General features: G+C 40.1%; 1 long non-coding RNA gene across 1 annotated transcript; it reads right to left on the bottom strand.

Moving 5' to 3' along the window:
• On the bottom strand, positions 1-26,210 carry LOC110397067. Its single transcript, XR_002437516.1, has 3 exons — positions 26,144-26,210; positions 24,605-24,646; positions 1-1,177 (listed from the first exon to the last, which is right to left on the bottom strand). It is a non-coding gene; the product is annotated as an uncharacterized LOC110397067 (long non-coding RNA).

The following is a 27,272-nucleotide window of genomic DNA, read 5'->3' as shown; positions in this document are numbered from 1 at the left end:
GCAGAGGAAGATATCAGCAATGTTCAAAGTCTACATTATAAACAAAGAGTATTATTGCTACTTTTGAAGTACCACCTGCAAGGAGCAAGGGGAAAAAAATTGCAGGCTATTAGCCAGAAGGAAAAGCTGATAATTATCAGATAGGCGTAAAATCATGCAGTCCCACAGTTACGTAACAAATCTGTTTTAACTGGTCACAAGAAATTCAGAGTTGGATTTTTTACTTTCTCTTTAGCTGAGGGTGAATTAATTTCCATACTGATGTAGCTGGTTTGGGATATTTAAAATTTTGTATACTTAACACAAATTTCCTCTTTCAGCTCAGACTCTGGACAAGGATTCTGAAGGAATTTGTGGAGAGGAAATCATGTTCTGAAGAGATAGACATTTGAGCAGATAACCCCCTCACCTCAATCAATGATGAGCACTTCTACTGGAAAGGTAATTGAAAATCCCTCAATTTAACCACTAGTACATTTCCACTTTCAAATCAAACTGCATCTAGCATGGGACAGCAGCATACAGTTTCCAGACAAATAATACACCGGTGATGATAAATAGCAATTCATTGCTTGTTTCCATCATGTCTCTACTTGCAAATATTAAACTCAATATTGCAGTGAATCAGTATTTTCAATATGGCTACTTAAGCTTATGTACTACAAGTTAAATCCGCTTTTATTAGCTACATACAGAATAACTACTTCAAATTTTCAGTTTCATGACAGAGACTACTGATTTACTGGAACATACAGTAAGTTTCAGAGTGTTTAATCCAATCCAAAACATCTAAATGTAGTTTTCTTGACTGTAAAAGCGCCACTTCAGTAACAGTTCTTCAGCAATATACAGCTGTGTAAAAAAAGCTGTTCCTACGCTCTTGATCACCAAAATCAGAACTTCCCCAGGCTTTCCACACAAGGGAGGTTCAAGGCTGCAGATCTCAAATGGACTGAAGTACCCCGCTTCCAGAGCGGCACAGGAGAACAGGAGAACTGAGGTGGAACATTCTTCCACGCAGAGGCCATTCTGGACGTCACTCAAATTTGCTACTTTTACAGAGCTTGGGTCTCCTTCTGGGCACCTATTGTTACTCACAGCAGTGTTCTGGTTCCACTTTTCACAGCCCCTGGGCAAAACTCAGTTGCTTAGCTGTAGGACCGGTTCACAACAATTGCTAAAAAAAATAAAAGCCCTTTTGCATTGACCTGAAAATGCATGGGCGCTGTTCATTACAGTATTGCTGGCTGTTACAAATGTACAAAAGTAACTACATAAAATATGAAACTTTATTAGCATTAAGGTGCCACATGACAAAAGAGTTGAATCAACTTTTGACCTACAATATGTTAGTAATATTTCATGACCTGAAAACATTTTCTATTCTAGAAGATTATATCGTAGTCTTATAGTACATTTTGTGTTCAGACAGGTCAGGGAGGATTTTTTTTAATATTATTATTCTTTGGGCCTCCTGTGCATGTGCAACAAAGATGCAAGGAATAGGACAAGGAACAAAGGAAAAATAAAACCACAGTTATGGAGTCTATAAATATGCTTACAACAGTGGTGCCAGACAATATTGTATGTGAGCTATAACACATCAATCTGTTTTGCACTGCTGGTTGAAATCTTTCTTCAGAGAAATCTATTACAGCTAAAAGTTAACATTTATGACATAAAAGAAGTGGGGTGTCTTAATTATCCACTGGAGCTATTTCTTAATCAGTTGTAAACAGTTGTAGTGCACATCTCTTCCATACTGCCTGCTCATTCCTTCCAACAAGTTAAGTGCACAGAGGAGCGTTAGTGGAGATGAAACTCAGGACTAGAATCTCAACAGGTGTAAATTTATACTACTCCTTCTAAACTACAGAAAAATTTGAGCTCATTTTGATGAAAAGTAGTAGTAGTGTTATAGAATAACACTGAACTCTTCAGGGTTTGGAGTGTGCTTTTAAAAACTCAGTCACTGTTCTGGTGATTGCTGTTCTGCCTGAATAGGTTTTCCCTTTGACCTCAGATGCAGAACCAAGGGGAAAAAAATGAGACCAACTGCATTTCCATCTAAGAGTTACAAAAAAGGTGTTGAAACAGGCAGCTACATAAATAAGGAAATGAGCTGCAGCTTTTCTCTGTCTCCATTAGAAAAAATGATTTGGATGAATTCAGACCTAACAGGGAATGTAAGTCTATTGCACCTCAGAGTCTGTCTAAAAGCTGAAGAACCTCCAGATGGGGTCAGCTCCTTGAGAGTATGGAAGTGCTTTTCACATTGGAAAGGAAAATAACAGAAGAGACAAAGAACACAGAGGATTTCTATGAGGAATCTTCCTATGAGGAACCTTCCTCAAGGGATTGTTCTGTTAATATGTTATAACAAAAGAGGAGAAAAAAGATGGGCAGTGAAATAAATGCCATGAGATTTTTCTTCTGGGTTATGCTGAGTGTCTGCATAACAATTCACAGCATGTGTCATCATCAGCCGTGTAGTAACCTCTCACTATTTCTTTGTCCTATGGTATCCTCCAACTATTTCAAAAAATCCACTCTTATTATGGAGTGCCTAGTCCAAAAGAAAAGTCTGAGACTTAATTAATGCCCAAATTCTGGGCAAAATGAATTCAGACCAGTCTTGAGTATAACTACTGTTCTAAAGGATATGATCCCGTTTCTTGAAATATGATATTCAGGGTCTGTGTTCACAGAAGAGCACTGAAAACTTCTTTTAAACCTTTTTAAACCTTGCTATTTTCTCAGTTTTCCCCTGCTTCTTCATTTGTGAAAATGGAACGGTTATTTATTATCCTTCATACTTTTCCTGTCATGTTCCTTCTGATTCTGTAGATGTATATCTCAGTCATTTATTTTGTGACTTAGAGCATCCTTTTACAACCTGAACACCACTACATAGTATACAAGATGTGGGAATGCCGCACACCTATAGCACAAAGTAACAACATATTCTGTTTTGGTTGTTTCCTTCCCAATCACTCCCATCTGCGTAGTTGCTTTTTCAACTTGTCTTGATCATTATGGTATTTTGTGTAAATATCTGAAAAAATTGATATTCTCTTAATTTTATTTAGTTATACAGACTTACCTCCAACTTCAGTCTACCCATCCACATTTTCATTTTCAAATATTAACACGAAACTCATCCTGATGATTCCTCACCCATTTATTCATATCAGCCTGTTCTTATCGCAGTTCTTCTCATCCATCTTAATTTTTTTTTATTTAATAAAACTCTGATGAAATCTGTTACATCATCTGATGGTATGATGTTACTCTCCGGTTTTGTGGACACAGCTTAATTTGTTAAGCAGCTCTGGTCCCAGAGCATATCCTAACAGAAAGCACTGGAAGCTTCTCTAAATTGAAAAACTTGGCCATCATTTAGTCCACAAAACCCACAGCCAACCAGATCATCCGCATCTTTGACTCATTCTGAGTACTCAAATGCAGTGGTAAGATGTGGCCTCCATATACAAAATATATAGCCACTTTTTTCCAGTACATCATATTTAACCACATATGTGCTGCTAGAATAGCAGTTATGACTCATACATAAGGCAAATAAACATTTATCTAGATCAGCCCCACAGCACTTTTTTTAAAAAGATATAATTTTTTACTTGTCCCGTGCCCGGATAAAGGAACAAGTTTAAATGATGAGCTATGTATGTCCACTAATAGCTCAGTTATCATGGCCCTGAATAGGGTATAAATGAAAAGGAAGGCCTGAACAGAAAAGAATGTTAAGCAGATCTATCTATAGCTCTTTTTTGTGTGATAATATTACATTGACCTTCGCCTCCATTTACTGCCATTAAATTATCTTGGAATAAAGCACTTTTTATCTTCAATGAGAGAATCACAACCCTGAGCTTAATAGACTTCATGTCTGTCCAGTACCAGACATAGTTATGTTCTTGATTCTTTCACAGCAGCAACAGCAAGCACTTTACTGTGATTTTCTGTCTTTGGCTCTATTTATTTATAATCTGAACTTTCTTTTTAAAACAAGGTAACAGATTGGAAGTTTTTTTGATACTCAAAGTCAATAGCACTTACTTGCTCATACTGGCAAGAAAACAGATTCAGAAAATCTGAACAGACTCAGAATGAAAACTGGAAATTCAGTGGGGAACTTCTCAAAGCACTTACTTGGCTTCAGAAGTCACATCACTGAGCTCCAGTAAATTAAGTTTTCCACATATTTCTTAGGTACAAATGGTGAGTAGGCCACTGTTTCCCATAGAATGAGTGAGATTTTGTATCCTATTTCCCTTCACATTTTTTAAATATTGTATCGAATTTCTGTCAATGAAAAGAGATAAATTATCTTGATGTGGTGGTTTCACCCTGATGTTAGCTAAACTTAACAACTTCATGTTGCTCTTTCCCTCCTCAAAAGAGGGAGGAGGAAGAAAATACAACAAAAAAGAGCTCAAGAATTGAGCTAAGGGCAGGGAGATCACTCACTAATTACTGTTCTTCCTTAACGGATCCCATGTGCATTTCCCACAGGACGCATATCTTCCCAAATTGCTCCAACATGGGTTCTTACCCCAGGCCCCATTCTTTGAGAGCAGCCTGCTCCTTTAGGAGCTCTCCATGGGGTACGCCCTCCTTCAGGCCCCATCTACTGCTGTACTGTGGGTTCCCTCCATGGCATGCACACAGAAATCTGCTCCATACAGTGCCTGTGGGCTGCAGAGGTACAGCCTGCTCCACCATGAGTCTTTCCTGGGCTAAAGTTACTGCTCCAGGCCTGGAGCTCCTCCTGCACAGACTTCAGTGCTTGCAGGGCTGTTTCTCTTACATTTTTTACTCCTCTCTCCTAAGCCTTGCTATGTAAGCCCAATACACTTCATTTATCTCTTTTATAGAGGTGATATTCAATGAAAGTATCCCAATCTATATCTTTTGCCTAAAGTCTCCGAAATCTCTTCAGTTTTATGAGAAATGAATGGTTTGCCAACACATTCTATTTATTGTATACTTGTTTCTATTACATAATTCTGCAATAGTTCTAACAAAATAGTATGTAGGTTGTTCCAAAAAAAAATAATGCCTGCTATTCATTTTCATGGAAGCTTCAGATACAAAGTGCACAACAACACTCTGATACAGCAAATTCTCAGCTACAAACCTATTTTTCAACACAGTCATCACCATTAGCTATACATTTGCACCAGCTACGAACCGAAGTCTGCACGCTGAGCTCATAACAATCTGCACAGCCATCCTGAACATGGCTTCTCTTTCACATTGCTGCCATCACTGCTGAAAAGCACCACTCATCACCTCACTATGCTCACACCCACTGTTTGTTCTTGTAGCAATCGGGAAAGATCAACACAACAGAAAAGGGATTACAGAAGAGGTGGAAGGACCAGCACAATAGAAAGGTGCTGTAAAGGAAGATCGCTCACCTGTATCAGAAGATTCTGGGTTCACAGGGAAAAGCTTCACCAAGGAAGGATCTTCCGAAAGAGCGCCTTCCTCAGGGGCAGTCAGCCCTTAAATGAGCCCTAAGAGTGACCTGGTCACTCAATGAATTGCCTCCACCTGTGCTCCCAGGCCTGGCTGGGTCTTTCCTCCAGGTGCTCAATCAGTGCTTTAAGCCATGACTCAACAGTTCTCCATCAATGTTCAGCATGCATCAATGGATGTCAATGGATGCAATTATTCCTGCATGGAGGAACTCAGTTCCAGGTGGGGATGGTAAGGGCTCTGACACAAGCTCACATTAAGTGTTTTCCAGAGTTTTTCTGCTGACAGAAGGAAAAGGGAACTTCACAGCTGTGTTTTTGTAGCTCTAATGATATAGAAGTTTTGCACTCAGTTCCCTTTGATTGCTAGAGCTCTGGTTTAATAGAAATAAGCAACCTTTCAGCAACATGTTATTGTTTATGCAGAACATCTTAAACTCATCCATTTATGCCTATTTCATAGAATCATAGAATGGCCTGGGTTGAAAAGGACCTCAAAGATCATCAAGTCTCAACCCCCCTGCTAAGTGCAGGGCCGCCAACCACTAGACCAGGCTGCCCAGAGCCACGTCCTGTCTGGCCTTGAACACCTCCAGGGATGGGGCATCCACAACCTCCCTGGGCAACCTGTTCCAGTGAGTCACCACCCTCTGTGTGAAAAACTTCCTCCTAGTATCTAACCTAAATCTCCCCTGTCTCAGCTTAAAACTATTCCCCCTTGTCCTATTGCTATCTACCCTCACAGTCGATCCCCCTCCTGTTTATACGCTCCCTTCAAGTATTGGCAGGCCACAATGAGGTCTCCCCGGAGCCTTCTCTTCTCCAAACTAATTTGCAACCAGACTCTTCAAAGAGCAGGTCTGATACTCATAATTACACTTCAGGTGTTACGGTGTTACTTCAGATATTTCTCACATCCTTTCCCCTCCACCCCCCCCCCCCCCCACCTTGAGGTAGATCCTGAGATACTGATCTTGTCAGATTACTTCACTTCAGAATCTCTACAGTAAGTTTTTCTGCAATTTGAGTGTCATAGATGGCCCTGACCAATTCCTACTTGCTCCAGCCTTTCTGGACACTTTAACTTTCCCCACACAGTTTAATTCTGCTGCACAGATTTTAACTGATTCTAGCAGCAGGAGATTTACAGCACCAGGTCTCACACAACAAGGTCTGTGCAGCTGGGGCAGCGGCAGAGTGTCACAATCTCACCTGGCCAAGGGACTCACTTCCAGTCAACCCAAGTTCATTTTTGAATCATTCAGTCCTCTCCAGAATTTGTCATCACAGGATCAGAGGAGTCCTGGACCAACTGTGGAAAGCTTAAGCCAGCGATCATTCAAAGAGGTGACTTGCTTTTGACTGTCATTATTTCTCCATGCTCTGTGCCCAGGGAAGCAAGCACTATTTTGTTAACAGAGTCAAAATCCCCCAGTATTTCCACCCTTCTAATACTGATTGCTAGTAAAATGACTCCTTATCTTAAAATCACTTATCTTTATTTTCAGCAAGAAGCAACTTTCTGTGAACCTTTTATATTTTCTTTACAGATTATTAAGCAATAAAGTACTAAGTATTAAATACTGTTGTAGGAATTACCTTTGGGAACTTTAGTAAACATTTACGTGGAATATCCCAATTGTTTTTGTTGATATTTGAGTAGCAAATATTCATCAAGGATTATTAGCAGCTTTAATCCTCCATTTTGATTGTCAGTGACAAAGTAGTTGTGTGAGAGCTCAAGTGTTGTGGCTTAACCTGGCAGGTGGCTCAGCACCACACAGTAATTCATTCAGTCTTCCTCATCTTTCCCCTCAGGGGAAGTTCACTGGCTGCCACTCTCTCCAGTGCTGGAAACTCTTGGAGAGAGTTTGCTAATTGCATCCAGCCACACACATCTGTCCTCACCTTCCTACCTATGACAGTGTCCTGTCACATCCCTCCCTGCTGCCTGATCTGCTGACAGAGCCATGACACAGAGTGCCTGATAAAGTCTTGCTGTCTCCTTGCCTGCAGAGGGATTAGCTCTGGCTGGTGGACAATCAGCTGCCAGGTGCTGTCATTAGTGGTGCAAAACCCCTTCAGGCTCCCACACCTTCCTTCTCCTCACAGGGCCTCCAGTAGCTTCACTTAATCAGCTTAACAAACATTGTCTGCAAAGGGCTGGACTGAACTGAAAACTGACTAAGAATATTTTAACAGAGCTATCAAGATAAAGAACTATTGGTTTGCAAAGAATAAGCCCTATGCTGTTGCTTGGCTCCATCTCGCTATCTTCCTTACTGTTCTGCCTTCATATAGGAGGCAATGCAGTCACACTCATTTTGTAAGTGAGCACATACCAACTCTGTTCCCTATATATATTTCATAGTATTAAAGTTAACAAAAATCATCTCCTAAAGTGAGCACGCTATGAGAGCTTTGGAACTCTCCTCAGAGAGAATTCCTCCCTCCTACTAGAAAAGATTATTTTAGGCTAGTAAGCTCTTCATGCTTTCCTCTCTCTCACTGGTTCAGTACTTAGGACTGCAGAAAAGAGGTACATGTTGGCCATCATATCCTGATGAGTTTACTACCTTTATAGTTGTGGTTCTGAAGCAGACAGTACAGCAAAGCAGGTTTTTGTGAGGCACCACACTATTGAGAGGAACAGTTCTATGAATGCTCTGATGGATATTTGCTGTGTAGAATAAAAGCACTCCAAACTAGTAAGCCAGACTGGAAAAGTATGCTGTTATGTGATTGCTTCTAGCAGATAATTCCATTCTTCAGAAACAGGGGAGTGCTTGTGCTGCCAGGACCAAATCAGCCTCTACACTTCACAACTAATACACCTGAAGAACATCCCATTCCAGCTTCTTGCAGATGTCATGGCTGAGGACAGCTTGGGAAGCAGTGACCATGAGATAGTGGTGTTTAGCATCTTGTACTGAAGAGGCAAGGCAATAAGTAGGATTGCAACCCTGGATTTATTCTGGATGTCATGACCACAGAAGTGCAAAAGAACTAGATTATCAAGAATAGTCAGCATGGATACACCAAGAGGAAGTCACTCTTAACTAACCTGGCAGCCTTCTGTGATATCATCACCAGCTGGGGAGAAGGTGGAGAGAAGTGGATGTTGTGTACCTTGACTCCAGCAGGGTTTCTGACACCATCTCTCACAACAACCTTGTAATGAAACGTGGAATAGATGACCGGACAGTGAGGTGAACTGAAGTGGCTGACTGGCAGAGCTCAGAGGGTTGTGATCAGCAGCACAGAGTCTAGCTGGAGGCCTGTAACTAGCAGTGTTACCCAGGGGTCAGTGCTGGGTCTGGTCTTGTTCAACATCTTCATCAATGACTTGGATAAACAGATAGAGTCCACACTCCGTGAGCTTGCTGATACAAAGATGGAAGGAGCAGCTGACACACCAGAAGGCTGCACTACCATTCAACAAGATCTAAACAGGCTGGTGAGCTAGGCGGAGAGGAACCTGATGGCCTCAACAAGCATGTGAACCTGTGCCTGGAGAGGAATAACCACATGCATCAGTACACTTCAGCAGATGACCTGCTAGAAAAGAGCTCTGAGAAGGACTTGGGTGTCCTGGTGGATAACAGATTGGCCATAACTCAGCAGTGTGCCTGTCTAGCCGAGAAGGTCCATTGTGTCCTGGGGTGCTGTCATGGTTTTGTGATTTTCGGTTATTGGTATTCCACAGCATAACATCATGAAGTGGACATACCTAGTTCTCAGAAGAGAAGGACTACTACAGTCCCCACAGTACTTTGCTCCTCTGTTAGCATTTTCCAGCCGGAGGGAAAAGATAGAAGCTCGCAGTATAAAAACTTGCAGATCACGAGACCTCGCCCCTTTTTCCACCGTCTCTCGTCTTGGCAGCACCTCGCTCTCCAGCCGTTTTATCGTCGGTAGTAGAGTAAGGCCTACCTCAATTTTGGGACATTCTCTCTCTCTGTATTGGATTTATCAGCTTAAATTGTAATTATATTGTATTATAGTGTGTTGTTTTGCATTCCGATATTTTATTTAGTAAATTAATTTGTTTCTCCTCAGATTGTTGCCGCTGTTCTTTGCTCTCAGGGCCATCTCCTTACCCTTTTCCCCTTTCCCCTTTTTCCCAGGACATGGGCCCATGGGTCCCCCATCCCCTTCGTCACGGAATCAGGCCTAATGCCCATAAACCATTGACAGGTGCATTTAAAAGAACATGGTCAGCAGGCCAAGGGAGGTTAATTCTCCCACTATTCTGCCCTGCTGAGGCCACACCTGGAGTACTGTGTCTAATTCTGGGCTCCCAAGTTCAAAAAACAGTAATCTAAGGAGAGTTCAGCAGAGGGCTGCAAAGATTATGAGGGACCTAGAGATCTACAAGGAAAGGCAAGAGACCCAGGACTCTTCAATCTGGAGAAGACAGGTGATCTCATCACCATTTATCAATATCTAAAGTGTAGGAGTCAAATGGATTGAGCCAGGCTCTTTTCAGTGGTGTGCAGAAAAAGGACAAGGGGTAACAGGCAAGAACTGCAACACGAGAAGTTCCACACAAATATGAGAAAGAATTTCTTTACTGTGAGGATGACAGAGCACTGGAACAGGCTGCTCAGAGAGGTTGTGGAGTCTCCTTCTCTGGAGATATCCAAGACTTGCTTGGACACTCCTGTGCAACCTACTGAAGGGAACAGGCTTTGCCAGGGGGGTTGGACTGTATTATCACCAGGTCCCTTCCAAATCCTATGGTTCTCTGATTCTAGATATGTCACTGGCAACTGACAAAATACATGACGACAATTTACATTCTGCTGTTCAAGGACCCAGCTTGATAGCATTCATAGCCAGTTCAAGCAACATAACTGAGAACAAACAAATTCATTCACGCAAGCCTGACTATCAAGTCTATCTCTCCAGTACTAAGTGAAGAATGAAAAGATGATTTAAATATTTAATTCCTATTGGAATATGGGGTTGGCGTAAAGTGCTCAGCTTTGAAGAACAGAAAACTGTTTATCCACTGAAAAGCTATCACACCAGGAAAAGCAATTTCTCCAAAACTGCACTTATTTGACATGCTTCAACGTTTTCAGAACAGATGCAAACTAACCACCCCTCAAGCAAGCAATATTATTAAGAAGCCAATTATCCTTTCTCATCATAACACCTTAGGTCCACCATCCTTAAGAAACAATGCAACACATAACATGCAGGACAATAAACAAATATTTAAGGCTGAGATACAGTCTTCAGTTTGAACAGCAAGTAACACCAGGCTTCAAGCATGAAAACAGGAGATCGTTCTTTAAATAGCTGACATAGTTAACACCAATCATGATAAGGCTGAATACACAGCAAATACACAGTTGTGTGGCATTTATAAAGGTACCAACTTTAAAGTATTCCCACATGAAAAAGTTTGTTCCTTCCCTTTCCTCATGAATTCACAAACTCATCTCTTGGTTCATTTGCAAGTTCCTATCTGCAGTTCAGTTTATTTTTCCACAATTTCTTGTTAATCACTCAGGCAACAGAGCTAACAAATAACTAAGTAAAATACTTAAACAGGAGTCCAAGAATATTAACCTACATGCTTCCATAAGTAAACATCTACATGTAGGCTATCTGTCAAGATATTGAAATAGAATCAATGGCAAATTGGGAACTTTAACTAACCAAAAATAAAAATCCACCTGCTGTGAATACAATATAAAATGAATAGTCCAACAAGTTATGCTCCACAGGGCAACAACAAATAAATGTACTAAATGATGAAGCCCAACTCCTAATTTAATACTGCTAGTCATTTATTTCTTATGGCCATCAGTTCCAAAGATTATTGTGAACATTCTTTGCCATACCAAAATCAGTTTGTGTTTGTGACCTACAACATTTATGCTTAATATGTATGAAATGCTTTCCTTTAAGGAATTACACTGTAAATCTGCAGGGGTGGGGGGGCTGTTATGTTAAGTGGAAGTCTAGCTTCTCTAATCTGCAAGATACCTTTAGGATTACTTTTCAAGGTCTTAGCATGAAGATTCTAAGAGACTGGGAATTAGGATTACCAGGTTCTGCTCTTGACTATGGGATATTTTACACCATGGCATTGTGGAATTTCAAAAGCCTTCGCAACCCTTATCGCGGGGAAGTAAAATGAGACAAAAAAGCCCCCAGAGGAAAAGATTCTGCTGTGAATTTAGACAACAGAAAGTGCAGCTAATCCAAAAGGTTCTGATCTACACAAAGATTCATTAGAAAGGGAAAGATCTCAGCCTCAAGAAATAAGGTATTACCAGGTAGGGGGTAAAAAGAAAACAAGGGTATATTTAAACAATGCCTTTCACCACTGCTTCCTGTTCTGGACTTCAACTACAGCCTGGAGCTACCACAGTCTGCTCAACTGTTACTAAAAAAAAGCCATAGTCCCTTGAATCACCAGTGCAAGTTTTTCAGCGCTACATAGGCAATCTCAGCTTCCACTGAGAAAATACAACCATGGAAAAAGTATTTCCCTTGCAATAAAAAATATAAAGGCTAAGTACCAACTGCCTGGAAGCAAGGACAGCCAAAAAAACCCAGTTAAACTGTTTACTTGAGCGGGGAATTTGAGAGGGAATTTGATTCTGAGTCTAAATTGTTTTGTTGTGGATTACATGTATTCATAGAAAGCCCTCAGGAGAGGGCTGTGAAGAGCATGAGTCCAGGGGGACATCCTCATGTAAGAAGATGGCTATGGGGGAGGGTCCCATGGAATGGAAAGTGGATCTGTCCCAAGCAATAGGTTGGAGGAGAGTCCAGCAGTACCAATAAAGAAATACTAAAGGTGATAAATTCAGTTTTTAACTTGTCCTTAAATCTAAAGTTTTTTTTGCAGGAGGAAAGGGCTGTTTCTGCCACTAATTCCTTGGTCTACTCCTAGTATATCTGCCTAGGCACTCTTTGATGAGGAGTTTCTTAGTGTATTATCTTCTCCTGAGGAAATAATTTCACTTCTCAAAAGTAATTAGGAAAAACATTGATACCTGAAACTACTTCAGGTATCAGCAGCCACTGAAAATGTAGTAGAAAGTTTGGCCCTGCCCAAAGCTTGTGCAACCAAAATGAAATTAAATAAGGTACTTCTGAGCCAGCAGATTAATGCAACAACCTCTGTTGCAGTGTGAAGCCTTTACGGAAACATTACAAATGAAGACCTTCACCACATTTTAGTTTTTGGAGTTCTCTAATGTCTTCCTTATGCAGTTCTAGTATCCAGGCTTTCTCTTCTAGGAATGTTGACTCTGTGCTTTCTCTGAACAAGAAAATGGTATTAGCTCAACAAATATTCCTACACCTAAGATCTTAGGCATTTTCTGGCAACACAAAATTCCAGTTTCAGCTACTAACAGACTTTGCTTTCCATTCTCTTCCATGTTTTCTAGTGGAAATTGTAGGGGGCAAGGCTATATGATAAACTAGTCTTTCAGTTATAAGGCTAATATGACTCCTTATTTATATGAGAAGTGACAACAACAAGGTAAGAATATGGGCATCCTATAAGTAATCACAACTCCTCTTTCACACTTGTAAGTATCCCCACCAACAGCTCCACTAGTATTACTCAAAACATAGCAAGCAGTGGGGAACATGTTTCAGAGGACAAAAAAAAATGTGACAAAAGCAAATTCCTGTCAATGCTTCAGTATCAGAGCTGAGAAAGTGATGCTCTGTTATTGGTAGGGCCCAGTAGAGATAGCTCACCACTTCCTCTCATCTCTAGCTTGTTGGGATTTAAGAGAAAGATCTAGCAAGAAATAAAAATGTTTTTCAGTAGTAACATGTTCAAGCTTCTATCTCTGACATCCTGCATTTCTCTCCAGTCCTTGCTATCTCCTTTACTGTATTCAGTTTTCAATGTTTATCAAGTCAGTTGGGAGTTTCTTCTTCTAGATTTTTTTCCCCATGAAGAAAGCAAAACACCTTTAGATATAAACACTACCTTCTCTTGAAGATTTCACTTACTTGGTAACACAAGGGTTCAGGAACAGAATGCTCCTTCACAGGAGGAAGGGCACGATACCAAGGATTTATTATTCTCCAACAGACCTCTAGCTCTGTTTACAAATTAAGTGGACTGACAAAACACAGGAAATAAAGACAGTGCAAGGGGGTAAGCTCACACAAGAAAAGCAAATGGAAGCTTCTTCTAGTGTAGGGAGTTCTACTCCATGTAAGATCTAAGGAGCTGGAGGTGACTTTATTATTCCTCAGTCCTTGGCTAACACAGGAATGGACAGTTTTCTAAAGCAGATTAAAGGAGCCACATATAACCCTCTGCTAAATTTTTGCTTGGGCTCAGCAGTTGTGGAAGTAATTGCTGACCACGCTCCAAATACAAGCCAAAAGACTTCAGATCTGAATCCAAGTTTCCCTGAAGCAGAAGGTATTTGGCTCAGTTTTCTGGGTCACATCCAATTTTGAACTCTTTTGTTTATCTTGTGTAGGCTATTATGTCTCCCTCAGATGCAGAACTTAGAACAGCATAGCCTTCCCTGGAATAGTGTGTTGCCCATGTCAAGACATCTCCTAACTAGAAGAGACTCAGTAGTGCTAAGAGTGAGCAATTGCTTGGAAAAAAAAGACTAATCCATATAAATAGAAAAGATTTGGGTTGGAAAACAAAATAGCAAAAAAGTATGAGTTCATAGAATAGTGCAAAGTCTGAACAAGAAAGGATGCAAATATCTGATCTACTCCCATTTCACAGAAAGGAAAGAAAGGTGGAAGAGGACAAAGGAGAATCTTTTCAGCAGCATAAACTCAGGCTGGGGAACTCAATGCCAAGATTCTACCTGAATTCAAAAGGAAAAAACTATACATAGCAGAAAAATACTCCAGATTTTAACAGCTGTTTCCTAAAGGAACCATGTAGTTGTCTTTCCTTGTTTCCCTACACAAAGTATCGTATCAGATCTGTTTCTTTCAGCCTTCAGTTGGCTTATGAAAGGTGAGGAGAGTATAGGAAGTACAAAATTCTCTCACACATTCATAGTTTCTGGCAGCTCTCAGAAAATTCAGTGACAGGGAAGGTCTACTGAAGCACCGCAACCCACACACAGCTTAACTGCATTCCTTCTGAAATGCTAAGTGTTGCAGTATGAGAGAAATATTTAAACAAGATCTGTCCTCACTTGCTTATACCTCAACATTACTTTCCTTTATTCTGGTATCTGCCCATGAGGAACAGTTTACACAGTCATAGAAACCATTTGGCAGTTAAACGTGCCCAGGAAGCCCTGCACACAGCTGCCAGCAACTGAGCAGACAGTCCACTGGCAGTAATTAACAACTGGAAGTGAAATGGAAGCAGGGCCTTTCTAGCCAGTGCTCCCTGGCCAAAGGCACACCAGCTGCCAAATGCCCCAGAAGGGAAAACCCTCTACAACCACAGAAACCCTCTGAGGGGCATGCAGGGCCAGACCCCAGCCTGTGGCCACATCCTTCTCTGAACTGCTGTGAGACACACACAGCTTGCAATTCCTTTCTATTTTCATTTCAAAACAATCCTCAAAGCCAACGGGTTCCTGAGTTCTAGCACTTGCTTTGGTTCTGGGGCTGTTTGCTAAACAGTTACTAAGAAAAAAAAAAGAGCAGCCTCTCTCTCTCAAGTATAAATGCAGAATTTTTGGTTTCTTTATAGTGTTTTACAGTCAACATGTCTGCTTCCTCTGCACCACCGATAACCATCCACCTGTCCCCCTCATCCCTCTTGGCTACCTACACGAACAAAAGGCAGTACAGCAAGAGAAATCAAGCAGCAGCATATGTGAAAAGGAAAAAAATAGCTGACAGTCTTGTGCGTAGAAAAGAGCAGCTCAGCAAGAGTCAGTTCCAGAGCTAAGGACAAAATTTACAGTAGGAGACAGTCAGGTTCAGATGCTGAATGAGATGTGCTGAATTCAACAGTGCTCCTCATCACCCACCTTGACCCAATATCCTCTCTAGAATTAGGAATTGGATTTAGTTAGTGGTGGCAGATGCTCATGAAAGCTCATATCCTTACAGAAGCAGCAGCCTGAGACTAAGCATAATGCAGACAAATATCAGGCAAAGCCCATTTCTTCAGTGTACCCTGTCCGCTAGAGTCCTTTATGCATGATATACAGCATCTCTTGCCACGTGGCTCCTCACAGCGTACAGATGCTTTTCTGTCCCAACATGCTAAATACTCAGTCCCAAAGCTCTGAAGTACTTCGGCAGCAGAGGGCACTTCTAGCTCCATCTTTGAGACCTCTATATTGTCCAGCCATCAAGATCCAGCATGACAAAAGCTAACCCTCAGTGTCACGAATTAGACATCTTTAAACTGAAAGCTGCAACTATACTGTGATGTTCCTATTATCTGTCACGTTCAGGTGAGCAGAAGAGTGCATCTTGCTTCATATTTACCTGACCTATTCAGGCATGAGCTTACAGAAGTATGAAAGGCTTTGGTTCCACAGATGCTTCTGAGCTGCTCCAGCAGAACTTAACCCACCAGCTTCAAGTCTCTTCAACTCATCTCCGTGTTCTCCAAGTCCACCAACAGCTGCAGGATTTTTTCACATTTATTGCAACATTACTGAGCTCTTCACCAGGTCAAAACAGGCATTTAAGACCCAAGTTAGCAGAGCATTTCTTATAATTAGTTTCCCAGTAGAATATTTGTGTTTCAGTTGTCTGAAGGATGTTTCTATGTATTTTCAAGTTCCTGAAATAATTAGTAAATTGCTTATTTTTAAAATATATCAGTACAAAAAAATCTAAAAGAAGCATATAACCATGTTTCTCTCAACCTGAAAACCTTCTCTTAACTTATAAAGAAAAGAAAACCAATACTTAAGTATTTCAGATAAGATATGGTAACATATTGCAGATACTAGCAGTAGAGACTTGCATAGCAACAGTAACACAAATTTCTCCCACATAATGGCCCTGATTTTTTCCCCTAACAATAATCTGAAAAGAAAGATCAGATTCACTTTTGGAGTGGCCTCACCAGGTTAGAGGTCATGCCCTTAAGCTGAATCTGTCAGAATTCACTTGAAGATGAACTGCCTCTGGAAACTTGTCTACTCAATGCTTCATCAAAATAGTACCTGTGTGAAAACTTCACAAAGAACAAATGGGCACCTATAAACATCACTATACAAGACATCATCATTTGACTCATTTCAGTTAAATACCACTCATCCTAAGACATTTTGGTTGCACTAATGTAGTTATTTTCTCCTTTGATCATTCCCTGGATTATTCCAATTCATTTCCCTAAATCACTTCGGTAATCATATAGAGGAGATACTAACAAGCTTCTGATCAATCTAATCTCTTTAGTTCACCTTCACCAGTAAGCACTAGTTTAAAAAACTAAACAAAGAGCAAATTCAGCAAAGTACTATAAAGACAGATGCCGGAAATAAAGTGTCCTGTAGACAGTTATTCAGTTTCTCTATCATGATTCATTGCTGAGAATTCAGAGAGCTAGTTGTGAGCCTTCCCAGAAATAACTACTGTACTTCTATACCTTGAGATACATGAAAAGCATTAGCAAAGACATTCCCAAGAATATTTGGGAGAAATAACAATTGCAGAACTGCCAGGATAGATAATCCTTTTTCAATCACATCTGCCAAATGCTTTGGTTCCTAAGCATCAGAGATATCAGGTGAACACAGATAAGACCATCAGCCCCTTGTCAGTGTCCAAAAGCAAAGGGACTGCCAAATACTGCTAGCAAGCAGTGCATGATGCAGGGTCATTGGCAAACTGGGCAGATGAAGATGAGGGCAAGAAAACACTTTGGAAGTGGTAGGTGCTCCATTGGATGTCTATGCCAGTGGGCAGATGGTCCATATTTATTCAGCCAGAGATGGAATCAAAAGGAGTCACAAGGCTTTAAAGGCCTGTAATGAACATGTTTGTTCTGCCTCTAACACAGCTCCCCTGCAGATGGTAGAAAGGTCCCTGATCTTCCTGCATTCTTCACTACTTACTGATGTTTCCCTCCCTTTTGCAGTGAAGAACTTTGCTCCAGCCAAATGTTTTCCCCTTCTGCCTATAGTATCTTCAGCACTGTAGTCCGCAGATAAATGAGCTCTTCCTTTACATTAATCATCCCTAATGAGGCACGTATTCCTTCTGTAAATTCACTCCCTGCTCAGCTCCTCTTGAATCCTGATACAGAGGTCTTCTGCTGCAATCCTTCAGATGAAGGGAGGCAGTTAGGTCAGATTATGACCTTTATTTTATACCTTGCTTAATGTGACTCAGCAGGAGGACAAGAAAGATGTTAGTGGCCAAAAGAAGTACATCTGTGATGCAAAGGATTGCTTTCAGGAACTACATCAAATGGTATCAATCTTTGCTTTAGGATAAGTACAATGAACTGAGTTGGGTAACATTACCTATCTTCTATAGCAAAATGTGAGTTCTTCCCACCCTCTTCAAACACTGTACATAGTTTGAAAGAGCAACACCTATTGTACATGGCTTATATCTCACAGTGTAGAAGTACACCTTGAGTTGTTTGGTCCCTTATACTTCAGAACCTCAGGACAGTAATCAAAGGAGCTTTTGAGGGCAATACTCAAAAGCAGGTACCCCCATAATACTGCATTTTCTCCGGCAGGGAAGAAGGGGAGCAGGAATATGAGTCAAGTCCATACGTATGTGTATATGGTAATAGAAGTAGCCATTCATATTATGCTGTCGTATCTCAGCCAGATTCATGAAGAATTTTGTCCATGAGCATCCTATGCTGCCAAGTAACCCTAATCTCAAACGATACTATCCAATCATCATCTCAGTCAGGACCATTAGCACAATTAATTCTACATTAAAAATTGCTATAAATTGTGAACTAGCTATTTGTTAACAGTTGCTAACACTTTCTTTCAAAGTCCTGAGATATAACTATTTCCAGAAAAGTACAGAGAGTTAAGATTATTGCTTAGGTCAATAGCTTAACAACATATCATGAACATAGTTAGGGAAAGTCAGTGCAACAAGATCATTCTTACTGTAAGTAAGGTGAGGGAGAAAGACCATGATGTTACTATCTAGAAGACTGGCACTCATCTGATCTTCAGGTGTTCAGACCACTACATACACTTCAGTATTTCGCAGTTTCCTTTATATGTCATTGTAATAGCAAATTATTTTATTTCCTTCTTGACTAGCTGAAGAAATACAAAAGAACTTTTTTCTTCTTTTATAGCTTTCTGGCACTGGACATTTCAAGATCATTTACGGCAATGATCAAATGGATGACAGTTTTTTTTTTTTAAGTTTCGAGCATTTTCCTTTAGAAAAGGAGGGAAAAACTTAAGCATATCTTGATGTTGTTGATGAACACATCTTTATACAGATTGTGTACTGCTTTAAGATTGAACGGGTCTGTGTGGGGTTTTAGTGAAAGTAGGAAGGTTTTCCAGTACAAGCGTCCTCTATGCTAGAACTCAGGAATCCTATCACTACCTGCATACTACCCCACTGGTTTCAGTAGTTAAGTCTGTCCCCAACTCCACAGACAATAGTTTTCTGCCTTTATATTATAGTAGTTGGCTGAAGCTATGCATACATATTCTATTCAGATTTTCTGCAGAAAGTTTCACATTCACTTCAGTAGTTCAAATGTTTTGTTTCCACTTCAAGTAATATCTGTGCTCAAGCAACAAAACCCAGAAAAATCTCTTAACATTTTCAGACAGTCCTAAGACATAAACAAGCAGTCCTTGGAGCCATCAACCATAAAGCAAGCAAACATCTAACACTTCAGCTAACTTCTTACAGATCCTGATGTGCATGTCCAGATTGCCTCTCTGGAGAAAACAAATTAAGTCTTCACCTGTAATGCCACAAAGATTTCAGACATTCTTGTTCCCTTGGCTTTGTTAATTTCACTGGACTCAGTGCCAAGGAAGTGCAAAGAGCAGAAGACACTTGACACACACAAAAAAGAAACAACTACCATGTTGAAGGAATTCAACCCAAAAAAATTCAATTGGCAAATGGCAGGCAGCCAACTGCATACACACAACTAACTTTTTAAATGCTGTTCACACAGACTTGTGGTACAAAACTTTACATTTCTTATAACCTGGCTTTAACACAATATTCAAATATCTTCAGCATGAGTAAGGTGGTAATATCTGATGCTCAGATACTTTTTAAACAGATGCATGCAAGTATTCCAGGTTCAGTTGTGAATTCCCCACATGATAACAGGAAACCTACATTATAGTCTATAGATTTCCATGCAAGCTGTACCAGAATAATGTTATAGGTTAGAGAATCGAAGTTATGTGATATAGCAAATCCTTACTCTGAGCTATAGCCCTGTTCGTGATAAATAAGGGCTTTTGCAACAAAAGCAGTTTCAGCTTAAGTGCAACAACAGACTGGTTAGAAAGGAGCTCCTCTCCCTGAGCTCTGAGCCTGCATACTGCAGAGACCAAATTTGTTACCCCCACACACCAGAAGTCATTTTGAAGCAGTGCAGACCTCTGGCACTTTGATTTCCTTCCTTGAATTTTTTTTTTTGAAGCCACAACATGCAATTCTGAATTCAGCTGATTTAGGTGAGTGTATGAAAGAAGATAACTGGGCATCTATTGTCTCTAAACATAATATCACTGCTACATTAATTTTACTGTCTTTGCTTCCTGGCAAACATCTCACACTTCTGCAGCCACGTTTAGCAATGTCTTTAACAAAAAAAATATTAGGTTGGTTAGACATTTGTTCTTCTCCATTTACACTGCTTTGTTCATCTTTTTCATTTCTCACTACCACTCCCCCCACAAAAAAAGTCCTCTATGTTCCCCCTACGTTCAGCCTAAATTCACTCATATCCCAGTGCTCCCCCACTCCTCCTTAATCCTTCTGCTTCAATTCTTTCCTTCCTTTTCATCAGTTATGGCTCATCATCTGTGTATTTATCTTGTCTCCATTCACTAAAGAAAGAGGTATGTCAGCAACGTAAACACTACAAACGTTTCAATACTATATGAATATTTTGAAACAACTCCTTTGGGGAGGTAAAAGGGAATTTTCTTCTAGTTGAAATTAATAGGAGTCTTGCAAACAAGCTGAGATTAATTTGTTTGAAATTATATCCAAATTGATTCCCACCGCTCTCATTTTCACAGAGGAATAGAATAACAATGCATCACCATGATTTCACTGCTTGTTTTTCCTCCCCCTCCCAACAAATATCATCCATTTCACATCCAACCCATCAGACCTAAGCACAAACATGCTCGCATTGACACAAGCATCAGAAAACAGCAATTTAGGTCATTTTGTCTCAAAAATGAAGATGAGGTGATGTTCCATCTTCACACTTAAGAAAGACATCCTGGAATAGCAATATATTTTAATAGCTTGGAGTAATAATTAATGTAAGAAAGTGGATATGATAAGTAGGTTCCAAAGGTTTAGGAAGTCAAAATATCACTAAGGGAAGTAAAGAGTCTTGCACTGACAAGTCCATTTTCCTCCCTGTGGACTGACCCACTTTACACACAGTCCATGTCTTACGTGGAACATGAGATGGGGCAGGCCACTTGCTTCAATTAGAAGACACTGACACAAGTATAGCCCGTGCAAGCGTGGGGAAAACTTGACGGTTATTGGAGAAAAATTAAACACAAGCCCACTGCAAATTAAGCACAGATATCTCCTACCTGACAATTTACAACAGCAACCTATCTGAACTGAAAAGAAAAAAATTAGTTCTAAATCATCTTTGTAGTTTGAGTTATCTGTATGATTAAATGGATTGGTAACACTGTCTTGAATAGATCAGTAGTTAACAGTTACCTCAGCTTACCATGATACCAGACACATTAAAAAGCAATCTCAAACCTTAGTAGTGATACTGTGTGTGGACAAAGAAGCACAAGCCTCGAAACTGTCAGCCATTCTGGCTCACTTTCCTGTTTCCAGGCCAGGCAGAAATGAGATTTAGGGGTGTTATAGTCACAGAAAGTGCCAAATTGTTTGAACAAGAATGCCAAAGGCTTCCTGTCTCTTTTTTAAGAGTTCACTGCCTGAGACGTTGTTCCTTTTGGGAATATGTGACAACAGACATTAGTCACTGCAGCAGATACTAACACGACAAGCCTACCAAGAGCTGTGTGTACTGATTCTTTGGTAGCTTTCAGTGCAAAGCTCCATCAATAAGCAGTGTTTCTCTTCGGATAGGATTGTGTTCTGTCTCAGAAGAACAATGTCACTTCCACCTCAAAGTGCAGTTACACTCTTCAGTTTGCAATAGGAGTTCAGGAGAACATAAGTAATCATGGCCTTTTTGCATTCTGAAGGATACTGACCATCTCTTGCACTAAACTCCACATCTCCAGGATTGTGAAGTATCACTCAGCTCTTGTATTTCTGACTTTGTTGGTAACTACCTGCAGGGCTCAACAGGACTCCAGTGATGAAAATATTAGAGTTGCAGAGCTCTGTTAACCTGTTCGGAGAATCCTTCATGAGATGCAGCCCACTGACAATTTAGGACTTACATAAGGGATGAATTTGGACAAGATATCAGAAATCCTGCAAGCCTCCACACTACCTCTTCAGAGGATGACTCACTGATGCATGTACAGAGTTAGAGAAACAGAAACAAATCAGCAGAAGGAGCACTAAAATATATTTTAAGAATGGTGAAAATTTATTTGAAAAGCAGTGTATGGAATTGCCTATCAATCCTTGCCCTACACTGGAAGGATTAGGGCAAAGAAAGGAAGATTAATGCCAGCTTTAACTATGCCTTTTCATGTTGTAGTACAGAGTAAGGAGTAGAAAATACTATTCAAAAGATTAGAGTTAAACCACAAAACCTGGTCAAAATTTGCTTTGTGGTGAATTCCCACAGTGCCTTTACACATCACGGGCTAGCTGCCAGTTAGTTTTCCCCTTCAATTACATCTAAAGGTAATCTTACACACTGTCTAAATTTTTAGAACTCTTGACTGAAACACAGCTGCAGAGTGTCCCTCATCTTAAATATCTACATGAACAACAACATGTACTTTGTCTTCCATAAAATACTTCTCAACTGAATGAGTTAATATCTATCCAATCTTTTATACCTTCCTCATGCCCGTCTCAATTTTTTCAAATAATAAAAGAGGTGGAAAGACAAAGTCTAGAAGGTCACAAAAATAAGCTTTCAGGCCACCCCCAGTATTTTGGGATCTTGTTTTCTGCCTTGGATCAAAGTTGTAAAGTTACTTGCCATGCCTGGGATCATGTACACTACTGTCAAAAAGAAGAATGATATACAGATCAGACTGATAGCTTACAGGATTATCAGAACATACTTTATTTGTTGTATATGCATATAACAGTATACATGTCCACTGGTCTCTTGACAGCCTGGCTAGGATGCTCACAAGGCTGCAAGAGAAACATACATCTGCAGCATTCTCTACTCTGCAGTAGGACATCTTTCCTGGAGACTGACCAAATGAGAGGATGCTACTTGCTGTTAAACAAACTGGCAGCATTGTAGGAACTGGTTACAAGAGCATCAAAGATTTCATATAAATTACAGGTTTGGCCACCTTCAATTCCACGCTCTAGATGCTGCCCTTAGGATGGGTATTCTGTAATTGGCAGTCAGCTGCCTCTCCAGCCATGGCCAAGCCCAATTTATCAAATGCAGCTGAGAAGTAGAAGATTTATGAGCATAGTATAACCTCTTAATCGGTTCAATAGAGTTCTGTTGAAAGAGGAATCACATCATAAATGTTATATAGAAAGAGGAGGGATTAAGCTTCGGTATTCCACTATGGCTAATGATGCACAATGTATTTGTTAGAAGACATCTTGCCTGAAACAGACATGAAGCAGAGGCCAGTAATGAGAGATGCCAACTTCAAGCCACACAGAGAAAGGAGTGTGCAGAACTGACGCTGGGTATCACACAAGAAACAAAAGCCATGCAGCACCCAGTTCCTGATCAGTTCTTGCAAAGCAACAGTGATTAGAACTTCAAACAGCATATTAAGAACACAAAGCAATGCGATAAGCTTGATGTAAGGACAGGGAAGTTTTTCAAAATGACCTTTGACATCCAGCAGTTGTTGTGGATAGGCAGCGCTGGGTGGTTTAGATTGTTTATTTTGCTCTCAGGATTTTACAACTTTACAGCTTCCTGCTGCACTTAGCTTAATGATGGTTTGGTCTAAGCATACTAAAATAATGCCTATCTAATCTTGGACTACCATTGGTGATGCCAAGCAACAGTCAAAATAAGAGCACAGAAACTGTTATAGGGTTGTTTCCTATGCACTCTTCCTCCCCTTTTTCCTTACTGTAGTGCAGGTTTTAAAGTGAGCAGCTACAAATGCAATTTTAATATTTGCTCTCACTTGCAAGTTCTTCTCCAGGCTTACTTCAGGGCTTTGGTTACAAAAAGAGACCTTCTATGGATAGTTATAAAGCTTGGAAGCAAACAGACACATTTTCAGATTGGTCAGTGAAAGGTTCAGAACCAGTTTGCACTTAAGTAACTGGGATGGAGAACAGAATCAATGTGTCTATCCCAATTTTAATAGCATGCATCATACAGCTCACCAAGGAACCCAGAAAGAAGGAAAACACAGGAAAGGAGGGTGAAGGCTGAGTAAATTGAAGGCTAACTCTAAAGATAGCAGCCCAGTAACAATATAAATCAGCAAAAGATTTAGTTCCTTGATTAATGAGAATTAGAAGCTCATTAGGAGCAACAATATCCTCAAGAATCCAAACAATAATAGACTTCTTGATATGGTACTTTTAAGAGATTGCAACCCCTATCACTTAATACTAGTATAAATGAAGGATATGGAAATAGTATCGTGAAGTCTCCCCTCCAGAGATCCCTTCTATGCAGGAGAATTGTCTTGGACAAGGGATTTTAAGATAAGTCTCACCGAGCTCCCTGATAGTCTTCTATACTAGATAATTTACATTTTGGGGTATCTTTACCATTTTTTGCTACTGAAGTCACCAGAGCATAATAAGTACAAAGGAAGGGTAAAATTTGGGGTGAAAACACACTGGTTTCGCATATATATTACAAAGTAGATTCATACCTGAGCTCTTCACTTTCAGCTCTCTTCTTGCCATGCCAGCTTCTGAAAGTAACATACGCAGTTTCTACCACAGCTAGTAGTTCTAAACCCAAGTCTCTTATTTCTGTTATTACAAGTTGCAATTACCTATGCTACTGTAAACTGGAATTTCTTCTGATAAGTATTAAGCTAGAGAGGAAGATGCAGCTGAAGCTCTTTACGGTCATGTTCTGCAAGGCCTTTGAGTTTGGAGGAGTGAGGAACAACTGGAGAACTCTAATGTTGTCATTCAAAAGGCATTTCATTTTGAAATGACACTTCCTAATTTCAAGAGCACAAGAAAGCCATGAACAACTTGTTAAGGGTCTTGTAGAGAGAAGTTCCCACACTAAACAACTGGAGAATAAGACTGTCTTGTGACCCCCTCAGCTGCAAAGCTTTAGTAGCCTAGTGAGGATGTCAAAAATCTGCACCTGGATGTAAGTAAACAAGGGACAGAGTGACTGAGTAATTAAAGTAGTTCAAATTGCCTGGATGAAAGCAGGTTTTTTCCACTCTACTGCTTCCTCAAAGCCATTAGCGCTTATTCACTCATAACTTACAGGAAGAGTCAATCTACAAAAGAGCAATCTTAGGAATTATTGTCTAGTATACTCTGGTAAAACAACTAGAAAAAACTGCTTGCTTGTCTAGTAAAGGGAATAGGCAGGTTAGTTAACAGCTGCCCTCCCCCCCACACTCATCTTCATGGGACAAATGTAAAGCTGTAAAAAGTATTAAAATAGAAGGTTTCAGTGTGAAGCAACCCAAAAAGAAAAGCCTTCTGTATTCTGCCTGTTCATAAACCCTAAAATGATTCCAGTTAAGTTTCCAGCAATTACTTCATTAACAGATACATAAAGTCATCCCAGGAGCCCTGGGGTGAACAAAACCTTGTCTCTTTCAGATGACTGTCCTGCACATGACGCTGGTGTTTTAAGAGGCAGCTCTATTGAGGGAGATATTTCTCCCATGCTCTAAGCATGTTTGAAAACAGGCATTTAGTAACATAAGTGAAGTCTCTCACCTGCCTGGTCATCCAATCTGACAAAATACTTGTAATAAGAACTATTAGTTTAAGACCTCAAGCCTACTCCACACCATACTCCTCCCTCCCTTAGAGACTTAAAGTCACATAAGCAAACTGAGCTCATTTTCAGTGGAAATGTCTTGAGTCTTGTTTCCTTGAGAACTCAGCTAGTGCCATATGTTCTATCGGGAAAACAAATGTTCTTCTTATCCTATTAAGAAGTTGATTAATTTATCTTACAGTTTTTATGCAAGTTTCTAGAGAGTACACTAGCAATTTTACCCTTTTGATAGGGGCCTGTAACACTTCTCCAGCTAAATACAGTGCCTAGATGTGTATATGCAATACTAATTGCACCCTCACCTCCTTCCCCAGGTCCTCAGGCATTTCTACAATATAGCAGGAGTCAAGACAAACACAAACAGCACTACACTATTTCTGACCATCTGACTGCCTAGAGTAGAAAAATTAATAGCTAATACATTACTTACAGGCATCCTACTGAACCATGACACCATCTCCAACAACATGCTCTCAATTCCAATGCTTAGAAGCACAGCAGCATTGAAGGCTCAATATATTTTGGCAACTTCAGTTCTCATTGGCTGCTACTGATGCAACTCAGCTGATTTCAGTAGAGGTGATCAACTCACCCTCCCTGGGAACTTAGCCTAACAACTTCCTAAAAAAAAAGTGTTATAACTCCAAAACTTTGTCCAAGCATGAATGTAACTCTTATCCAATATGCCTGGCAGCTACAATTGACTTTTTTCTTTGTTTATTGTCTGATTGACCCGCTATATACATTGCAATAAACCAGGCTGTAAAGTGCGTTGGGTTGTTTTATAGTTTCTCTGTAGAATATCTTAATTAGTATGCCTGAAATTCTTGTAACACAAGTAAAGTGGTAAAAAAATATTGGCTGTGTTACTTCTTTTGCATTATGATCATTTGTGTTCTTGTGTGGTTCCAAGAAGTGTTTTATGACTAAGAGGAGGAAGTGCCAGTAGAAGAAAGTTCCCTAGCCCTGTCTAATGTAACTATTGAAAGGATAGAAAATCTTCTGTCTGTTGTGAATTCCCTTGCGCGTTGTGATAGTCTTCTGTGTACAATGAAAGCAACAACAAAAGTCTCAACAGGGCAATGAATTACTATTCTTCAGGTCTACCTGATACCACTGCTATAGAGTTCCTGCCACACTGATGATTTAGGCTGTGTCAATGTTTTTTCCTGTTTTATTCCTCCTGCCTCACTTTACTAGCTTTGTATAAGCAGAGACTCTTTGTCCAGTAGTTCCTCCTGTAGGTGAACCATCTCTTTTTTTCTGCTTTGGAACAAAGCTCCCCAGCGAGTGATAACAGTGCTTCCTCCATCACTCCCATCTCTGTAATCCTTTCTACGGTGGTTTGACAATACTGATAATACTGACATTTTTCTGTTTTTCCAGATGGTGGAAATTCAGTGTAGAGCTATTTCACTTTTCAAAGGAGTATGCAAATAGTTCCACACATACCCTGTCATACTTTAATTAATGGCCCTGTTCAATATTGCGTGTCAGAAAAAATAACAATCTTTCTACCTAACACAGCACTGTTATAGGCTTCCCACCCTACAATAGTT

Source organism: Numida meleagris, chromosome 3 (assembly GCF_002078875.1).
Source record: "Numida meleagris isolate 19003 breed g44 Domestic line chromosome 3, NumMel1.0, whole genome shotgun sequence".
Lineage (NCBI taxonomy): Eukaryota > Metazoa > Chordata > Aves > Galliformes > Numididae > Numida > Numida meleagris.
The sequence above is the reverse complement of the archived record's forward strand: the minus strand, read 5'-3'. Positions and strand labels throughout refer to the sequence as shown.